This window comes from Echinops telfairi, unplaced genomic scaffold (genome assembly GCF_000313985.2).
Source record: "Echinops telfairi isolate 266 unplaced genomic scaffold, ASM31398v2 ScPeMD7_7458;HRSCAF=8496, whole genome shotgun sequence".
Taxonomy (NCBI): Eukaryota; Metazoa; Chordata; class Mammalia; order Afrosoricida; family Tenrecidae; genus Echinops; species Echinops telfairi.
The window spans coordinates 8829707-8839226 of record NW_022111358.1 but is presented as its reverse complement, the minus strand read 5'-3'; positions in this window follow the sequence as shown (position 1 = coordinate 8839226).

Genomic DNA, 9520 nt, shown 5'->3' with positions numbered 1-9520 from the left:
TGTTGTACTGCTCAACCTGATCTCTAGGTTCTCGTATCCACCTCAATGGGCACACGCAACTCAGACGAACTTCATGATTAATAGGGCTTAAGAAGGAAGCTAACCAGTTGGAATGCCAGGGAGAAATGCTCAGGGTTGAGTTGTTTATCAGAGCAGGTCACCACATTCTTTCAGGTCTGCTAATCAATGCCTGAAGGGGCATACCATTTGCTGTAAGCCTCCTTTCAAAGGCACTCATGTCCATTCTGTATGTGGGCAAGCCCAGCTCCCCCACATAAGTGGACAGAGCTGGCTGTCTTCTGCATCCAGGAGGTTCACTGCATAGGGATCTTGGGTCCAGGGGATGTGCTCTACTCCTGGCTCTTGCTGGTAATGAGCTCCCTCCTCCTGCTTCTTAGAGGGCTCCTTTTCTCCACAGCAGGGTGGCACCCCAGGAAACCCTGTCCACAAGTACTCACTGGTGAATCCTCTCAGTATCTTCTCTGACCTTCTTACCAGACCCATGCAGAAAGGTCGTTTGGTGGGAATTAGAGACATTGGCTAGAGGAGCCATGCTAAATAATTCAATGCCCGCAGAGTCAAATGTGGACATAGCTACGACGAGCTTGCTCTGTCTTCCACACTGGGAGGAAGCAATGGTTGAGGCAAAACAACTTAATCCCTACTGGACAAATGGCTAGCCCGGGGTCCACAGGGAAGTAGGCAGGGAAATGTCCATACCCAACAGGCTCTAATACAAGACCTTCTAAGGTCACAGTAAGAAATGCGGTCCCCCAGGTCAACCTAGATTTGGTCTCGGTAAGTGACAATCTCATCCACAATTTGGGAGCAAGATTTGCTTTGGACAATTTGCAATGCAGATCTTCTGTCCCTACATAATTAAGGGTAGATTGTACACCATTTTAATTCCGAGGAATGAGGCACCACGGGTCTAAGAAAGAACAGTAACAAGAGTAATAGGCTCCCGGTGCCCCTCATCCAGCGGATCCGATGAGAGCAACAGGAAGTAAGTCAGCGTGGACCAAGCCTCCTCGGGGTGGAGCTCCCCAGTCAGCCTTTGTGGAAGTGACTGCTGCCCGCCCCCCATACGCTTCCCGCTGGGAAGTGGGTTGACCGCCAGGCAGCCAGACCCCATCCCTCCCCTGTCATTTTGGACATTAGCCGTATTGTCCGTTAACGAACTTCATTGTGAAAGGAAAGGTAGTGGAAAGGGATTTGCCTAGCTTAACATAACAGCGTTCACCACATTTTAAAATGATAGAAGGTTGACATTGGAGTGGGGCCGAGCGTGTCCCCCTTCATTTTCTGCAGGGGACAACGGAAGAAGACTTGGGTTGTCTGTGCGTGGAGGGGGAGGGTGCGGAGGGGATAACGGTGGGAATGGACAAGCACAGATTTGGGAGACAAAAAATGTAGTTTGGAACCAGAAGGTCATGGCTTCATCGTGGCAGCACGCTTTATTAACTCTCCCCTACGTGCAGGCTGCTGTTGAAGAGCTCGACGGGCTTCACCTCTGCAACCCTTGAAGCAACCTCTGTGAGGTGTTGACCCTTGTCCTCATTTTCAGAGGGGGAACTCAAGGCAGGGAGAGGTTAAATGACTGGCCTGAGGTCACACAGCACACAGATATCTGCCCCAGATGCTGGGGCATGCAATCTTGGGGAGAGGGGCAGTTAGAGAATGCTACCTGCCACATAGGCCAAGATGGTAGGTAGACGACCTGGCTTCAGGTGGTTTCCAAGGAAACCACTTAGTGATGGCTGTAAACTCCATTACTAAAATTATGGAGCCTGTAGCTCACAGGACACGAAGTCACTTTGAGTCTGTTCATTTGGGGGGGACGTAGGGTCCCATAAGACAAAGTCAAGTATTGCTTTTCTAGAACTCCCTGAGAAGCAGCAAGAGGAAGGCCCTGTTGAGTAGGCATCCGGGACCCAAGAACCACACACGAAAAGCAAGGGGGGTGCTGAGTCCAAACCCCTAGTCTTCACTCTCCTTCGTGTTAGTGTTTTTAAAAACCATTTTTATTATGAATTTGGTTGAAGGGTTACACGGCAACTCCGTCTTCCCTTCGAGAGTCCCTGCACAGTTTGTTTCGTATCCTTAGTTGCATTCCCCACAGTGTGATCCCATATCGACGCTCTCCTTCGGTCCTGGCCTTTCCTGCCTTCTGAACTTTGTCCAGGGGCAGCGGCTGCCCTTTGCATCTCAGAGGGCGGCCATTCCAGGATGTGCAGACCTGCCCAGCGTTCTTGTTCCGCTTATAGACCTGCTTCCTCTCTGGCTGAGAATGGAGCTCAGGAGTGAATTCTGTTCCAGGCCTGCAGCCTAAGTCTCAGGGGATCCGCCCATCTTGTCTCTAACTGTCAAACTGGCTTCTTTTGATGCCATTGCCTTTCCTTGCACATCTTTCTCCCACTCCATCCAGGCTCTGTCACCGTGACTCCTTTCAGCATGGCCGTTAATGGTAACCAGGTACCATCTAGTTCACAGGTCCCCAAACTTATTAGGCTTACTACCCCCTTTTCAGAAACAAACAAGCAAAAATCCTTCTCCGCACCCCCCTGGCCATGAAACATGTTTGTATTGGAGCCCTTACTCCAAGATTAAGTGCTTCTGCACCCTCCTACATCATTCCAGGGGAGCTTCCAGAGGGCAGTGTCACCCACTTAGGGAAACACTGCTCTTGAGTTCTGCTCTCAGAGTCATGGAGACTCATCGCTCTCTTTCTTAACTCTCCCTGCCACTGCTGAGCTAGCGTGGCCAGCCACGGAACCACAGAGACCCTCGAGCTCACCTGCGGGCACAGCCTGGATGGATCTTCTTGCAGACCCCCATCCTGCTTGCCCGCTGCTCCGCACAGGCAGTGGGTGTGCATTTAATAACACTCTCACCTCCATGAGACCGACACGGAGGACATGGGGAAGCTCTGGACTTGGAGAGGTTCTGTGGCCTCCTCAGGCCCACACGGGTGGAACTGTGGGGTCCCCGCTCAGTTCCGTCAAACTCCAAAGTCCACTCCCTTTCCATCCTGACCATGTGTTTTAGTCTGGGTACTTTAGAGAAACAAATCCACAGCAACTCATATATAAGAGAGAGTTTTAGATAAAGGTTAAGTGCACATCAAGAAAACATCCCAACCCAGAGCTGCCCAAGCCCACAAGTCCAACATTAACCCATTAACCTATATGTCCAATGCCAATCCACAAAGTGCTCCTCCATCTCAGAAAGCAGACGCAATGACGCCGACTGCAGGGGGAAAGCCGAGTCAGTGAATGTGTAAACATCTCAGCGCTGGCAGGGGTCTCCACATGGGTGCTCCAGCACCCAGGGCTGTATCGGGGTAAGTCCATGTGGCTTTTCCTTGGGCATGTCTTGCAGGAAGTGAGCCTTGCAAGCTGAATCAGGAAACTGCTAAGGCTGTTGTACCCTGGTCCGACCATCAGAAAGCAAGAGACCCGAGACCTGGAAAGGCAAGGCTCACCGAGCCATTTATCCCTCTGCCCTTCAAGTAACCCCACATGTGTTTATCGGCCAGCTTGGCACAATAAATTAACTGCCTCACCATGTGCCAGGGGGGCTTTTGGGGGCATGGAATAAGGAGTGAGCATGCTGTTGCTGCTAGTGCCAAGATCTCTGGGATTCACGGAGTTCTTACCACTGAATCAAACTCAATGCTGATTAATGGTGACCCTGTAGGGCAGGACAGAACTGTCCCTGGGGCTTTTCCAAGACTGTAACTCTTTACGGGAGTAGAAGTCCCCATCTCCTGGTGAGAGGACAGGTGCCATTATCATTCCCATTTCTCTCTGAGGAAACCAGGGCACCACAAGCTTCAGGAAGCAGCGACAGTCACGCTGTGAGTAAGAGGCAGGACAGGACTCACAGCTCAGCCGGCTGGCTCCAGCATCTGAACACCACGTCGGCTCCCCATGTGCTAGTCTCTGTTTCTTCCTGAAGCTAAGCAGGCAGAGAAGAGAAAGGGAACATAGCAAGTCTTGCCCTAAAGAAAGTCCGGAGCTTGTGACATGCTATACACCTGAGCATCCCACCTCCCCCCCAATGGCCTCTGACTCATGGTGGCCCCAAGTGCATCCGAGCAGAACTTGGCCCCACAGGGTCGTCAAGGATGGATTTTTTAGGAAGTAGATGGCCCAGCCTTTACTCCAAGGTCCCTCAGGGTGGGATCGTAGCTCCAATCTTTTGGTTAGCAGCCAGTCACCACACAGGGATTCCAGGCACCTTCTTAAGGGCAGTGAGAGAAAGGAAGGCTCTCCGGGAGCTGGGTGGACACAGCAGCTGCTGCCACCGCAGCGCCGCAGAGGAGCACTGGTGAGGGTGGAGCAGGGAGGGGCAGTGGGTCGTCCGGTTGCATGCAGGGCCGCTCAGTGTCAGAACCCACTCAAGGACCCCCGACAACCACCACCACGTGTCCAGTGTCATGCCACCCCACCTCCGCTCGGAGAAGGGGCATCTGTGAGATCGCACAACCACCACGTGCTAGAGCCAGGGTTTGAGCAGGACACTCTGTGGAACCAAGGCTCTTGCTGCTCACCAAGGGACACACAGAGGTACCAGGGTCCTGCTCAGAGCACCCATCTGGCCTCAGTTCCCTATGCACAGCGCGTGGGGGCAGGAGGGGCTCCTAAAAGCCAAAGGGTGCCGAGCTCAGCCCAGGCCACTGAGTCTAGGGGCCTACTAGGAGAAGGGAGAGAGAAGGTGAGGGAGAAAGAGAGTTTGCTACCATGGTTGGTTTTGACTAGAGGTTGTGGCCAGGGTTTTGTTTTTGTTTCTTGCTATAAATAAATGACAGGCTCTGTTTCTAAATCAGCTTTTACTTCCATGTGATAGCAACCAATTACTCATGCGCTCGGCAGGCAACCCCCCTTGGAGACTCAGTGTTTTGCTCTGCTGGTGCCTGCTCACTGGGCATGCCAATGCAAAGAGCTCCCGGCCTCTCTGGCCTCCCTCGTTGAAGGGGGCAAAGGGGTAGGGCTCATTCACTGATCACCTGCCCCTCCCAGTTACTGAGTCCAGAGTGGTCTGAGGGTCTCATTTCAAATGCAACATTCAAGGAAGGGGAGCACAAGGCCAGCCTGCCTGTAGAAACCTCTCCTGGGAGCCACTGGTTAAACAGTGCCCTTGGAGGGTTTTACTGGCTAGCTCTGCCCAGATGGTCCCAGTGAGGGAGGGGATAGGAAATTCTCTGGGAGCGAGAGCAAGCCACAGGCGTTTTCCAGGAGCTGTCATCCAACAAGCGACAAGTTCATCACAGGTTCCTCTCTGCACCTCTCAGGTAAGGAGGGCTGCCCACAGGCAAGACTCCTCCTGTTGGGATTATGTGCACAGAAAGAGGCTGTCTACTCTCGTAAAGAGTTACAGTCTCCAACGCTCACAAGGGGAGCGCTACCCTGTCCGATGGAGTCACGACCAGTCGGAGTTGCCCGGACGGAGTGAGTGTGGTTTGTAGACAGGTCATAGAGCACTGCTTCTCGGTGGCATAATCTGCACATTCCAATGGTTCCCATGCAGACTAACTGGTCTCCCAAGCGCAGAACAAGAACGACGTCCTTCGCCATCTACTGAGCTTCTACCACGGGTGCATATCTTTGCGTGAATTGTCTTGTCTAATGTTCACCGAAGCCCTGGGAGTTTTGTCCCGTCTGCGTCTTCCTATTCAAATGAGGCAACCGGGGTTCAAAAACCAAACGAAGTACAAAGCCAAGAAGCCAAAGCCATTCAAAGCTACCCTCTCACAGGTGTCCCAGGTATCAAATCTTCACAGGAGCCGACAGCCTCATCTTCTGCTCTCAGGGCAGCTGGTGAGGTTCCAGTCAGCAGGTGAACCCATCAACAAGCCCAGAAGGGCTAATGGCATGATCAGCCGGCTAGTGACAGAGCCAGGGCCCAACTCTGGCAGCTCTGGCCCCTACTGCTCTCTGCCGCTGGACTCTAGCAGAGGTGGAAAGGGATGTGTCCGCTCTTGCATGCTATCTGCTGGTGGTCATATCAAGAAGCAGACATGCACAAAGGACCAGGTTCAGGTGGTCAAGCCAGCTGGTGACAGAACCAGTACTTCATCCCATGCTTCCTCACTGCTGGACCACCTTCCTTCTATTGTGCTAATGCAGCCAGGTGAGCCTGAATCCACACCCCGCATCCATTATTTCTTGGCCCAGCACAGATGACTACCCTGTTTCCCCGAAAGTAAGACATCCCCTGAAAATAAGACCCACTTACAGTTTTGCCTCTCGCTGAAATATAAGGCATCCCCCCGAAAATAAGACCTCCCTGAAAATAGGTCCCCCAAAGCTACCGTAACTCTGGACTCTGGACCGTAGCTTGGGCGCCACCGCGCAGCTCACTGTAGGCCACAGCACAGCCGGAACAGACAGGAAGTGGTAGGTCTCTTTTAATAAAACAATAAATGTGTACCGTATTCTTCTTCGTGGAAAACTAAGACATCCCCTGAAAATAAGACCTAGCGCATCTTTGGGAGCAAAAATTAATGTAAGACACTATCTTATTTTCGGAGAAATGGGGTATACTCCCCCTCTGTGAAATGGGGGTGCTAGCACGTACCTTACGATTTGCAACAAAATGAGAGCAGAGGATATGGGAAGCACTGAAAGTAGCAGTGCAGACATGCCATGAACATACTCCTTTCCCTCTCTTGGGAGACAGGAAAGACTCGGGCCTATTGATTCTGCCACAATATCTTTATGGAAACACTTTCCCTCTGTGTACTTGGAAGCAGGTTACTATCCATTATAAATAAAATGTTGCTGTCATCAGTGGTTGCCCGGCAGGGGCAGTTTTAACCCTCAGGGAATACTTGCACTGTCTGGAGGCATTTGAGGTGTGGGTCCCTGGGTGGTGCGTCCTGTCGGGGTCTGGTGCGGTGTGGCAGGAGGACCACGAACATACTGTCAGGCACAGGCCAGATCTCCACCACACAGCGAAATGTCCACAGAGCCACGGTGAAGGAATCCCACCACAAATCAATCAGAAGAGGATTAGCGACTCAATAGGAAAATGGACAAAGGCTATGGAGACGTTAGATAAAGAAATGGATGCAGACACGATCAATAAGCATGAAACTGCTCTCTGCCGCACAGGTCCTCAGGGAAATGCAAATTAAAGCCAGTTGAGGATGCCACCAGCAGCGTCAGATGGTCAGCAACGGAAATGTCTTCGAGTACCAAGCACTGTCAAGCTACCGATGAAAACGACATGCTGTAGAGTTTTAAATCTGCCCAAGCCCCTCCGGCACTAGTTTCCCATGAATACTATGTACACACTATGCATAATGTGATAATTGGGTTTATGTCAATCTCAGTGAGCCAGGATTCTCCCAGGATAAGATGCAGCATGGTGTGGTCAGCTCCAAAGCCGGGATCTTCTGTGAAGGCGTCAAGCAGTCGTGGAAAGAATCGGGTAGTGGAGTGCCCCCTCCTTAATCGGGTTGGTCTAGCCATCGCAGTCAGCTGATGAACTAACGTTCATTCGGCCAACCTTGGATTCGTTCAGCTTGGCATCCACCAGCCCATGGCCTTCCTGCTTCCTGTTCACCAGGTCCTGCAGCTATGCAAGGCGGGAGAAGCCTCTCGCGTACCTCTGAGCCGTGGGCTTGAAGCAGACCAGACTTACCCACTTCGGTAAGTGCATGAGTCATTTCTTGATCGAAATCTCTATCTACAGCCATGCGCAGACAAGTATCACTGGTGTTGCTTCCCTAGAGGACCCAGCCTAGCACACATTTGCAACTGCACATTCATTCTGTGAGCTCATTTATGAGAAAGTTACAGCATAGAGCCATGATTCACCCCTACACTGAGACAAGGGGCAATGGCCTTGGAAAGCAATCGGACAGCATCTGGTTAAGTCGAAGACACCCATAACCCCACCCAACAACACGCTGGAGAAACTCTCCTCCGGGATAGAAAGAGGCCTGTACAAGAACGCTAATGTCAGCTCTCTGGTAATGAGACTTTAGAAACAACCTAATGGCCCATCAAAAGGAGCGGCTGATCAAATCAATGAACAGCACACAGTAACAAGGTTAAATATAAAAGCTCGATGCTGAGGGAAGGAGATGCCACAGTGGATTCTGAAGAGAGTATTTACATGTATGCGCTTGTCTGGATTTCAATCAGGAAAACAAGATTGCTGACAAAGTTGACGTTTGCCATCGGCATCGGCATGTGCTAGAAGACTAAACTTTACCACGGCCATAGTGCCATCCGTTTCAGAATGGTGGGTGTCTCGGGGGCAGGGATTTCTTCTAGGAGAGGAACAAGGAGGACTTCCATTGGGTGTCCCATTTCCTAATGCCTTTGGGTGCTGGGTCTCTTATTAGTCTTTCTGGTTTTGTATGCTTGAGATACTTTATAATACAAGTGAAATTAAGCAAATGCAATTAAATGCCACAGAGAATGGTGTGGTCTTGCAAATGGCTCAGTGGTTTTGCCGCTGGGCCAGGGTGTGTGAGAGAGGAGTCCTGGGGGAAGAACGGATCCTTTACGTGAGCACGACTGGCCCAGGCAAATGTGTGAGGTGAAGGCCCTATTTCACTGTCAGGAAGAGTTTCCTGACCCTTCCAAAGACCAGTATCTGTGAGACCTCAGTTTCAGACTCTGAATGCAAATATGTCTGTCTGGAGGAGTTAAGATTCAAGATCCTATGTTGCTTCATAGACACCTTTCAGGTCTGCTAGGCAGATTCCTGTGGTGGACTGACTCTGGGGACAAATGAGGACAAGTGGAACGGACCCTTTGCAGGGCACACACAGTTCTGGCAGGGGAAATGTGGGTATCCTGGGAGATGGCCAACTGTGGACTTCTGTGGGGGTTACATAATCTCATGTCAACTTGAGGATATTAAGAGTGAAAGGGGGGAGTCTCGCCTGTCAATCAGGTCACACCAGATGCCTCCTTGTGGGCGTGGCTTTCCCATGAGGATTCTGGGAACCTCTCTCTCTTCCTGGAGGCGGGACACACTCTCTCTCTGCCTTGGTCTTCCTGTTGACAAGCCACATGGAGCATCCCTGATGCCAGCCAGGTCCCTGGGGATGCTTCCACTGCCATTGGCTCCACAAGACTTTGCACCCACCAGCCTGTGACCATCCTGCATTTGGCTTCATTGCATGTCCTTCATGAATCTATGGAGGAATTTATAGACTAGACTAGTATCAGACATATGGGCTAAGATCAGACTTAGAAACTTGATCTGGACTGGGCTGGGATGTTTTTTCAACATGCAATGGCTGTAGGTTATAAAGCTCTCTCTGACACATATGCGTGTCTGTGGATTTGTTTCTCTGGTCAACCCAGACTAACACAACTTCAAACTAGGTCAGACTGGGGAAGAGGGGAAAGACTGGTTCAGAATAAGGAGCATTGTCAGCCACACACAGATGGACCTCCATTAGGGTGGACACAGACCGACCTCCATGAGGGTGGACACAGACGGACCTCGTGAGGGTGGACACAGACGGACCTCCATGAGGGTGGACACAGAC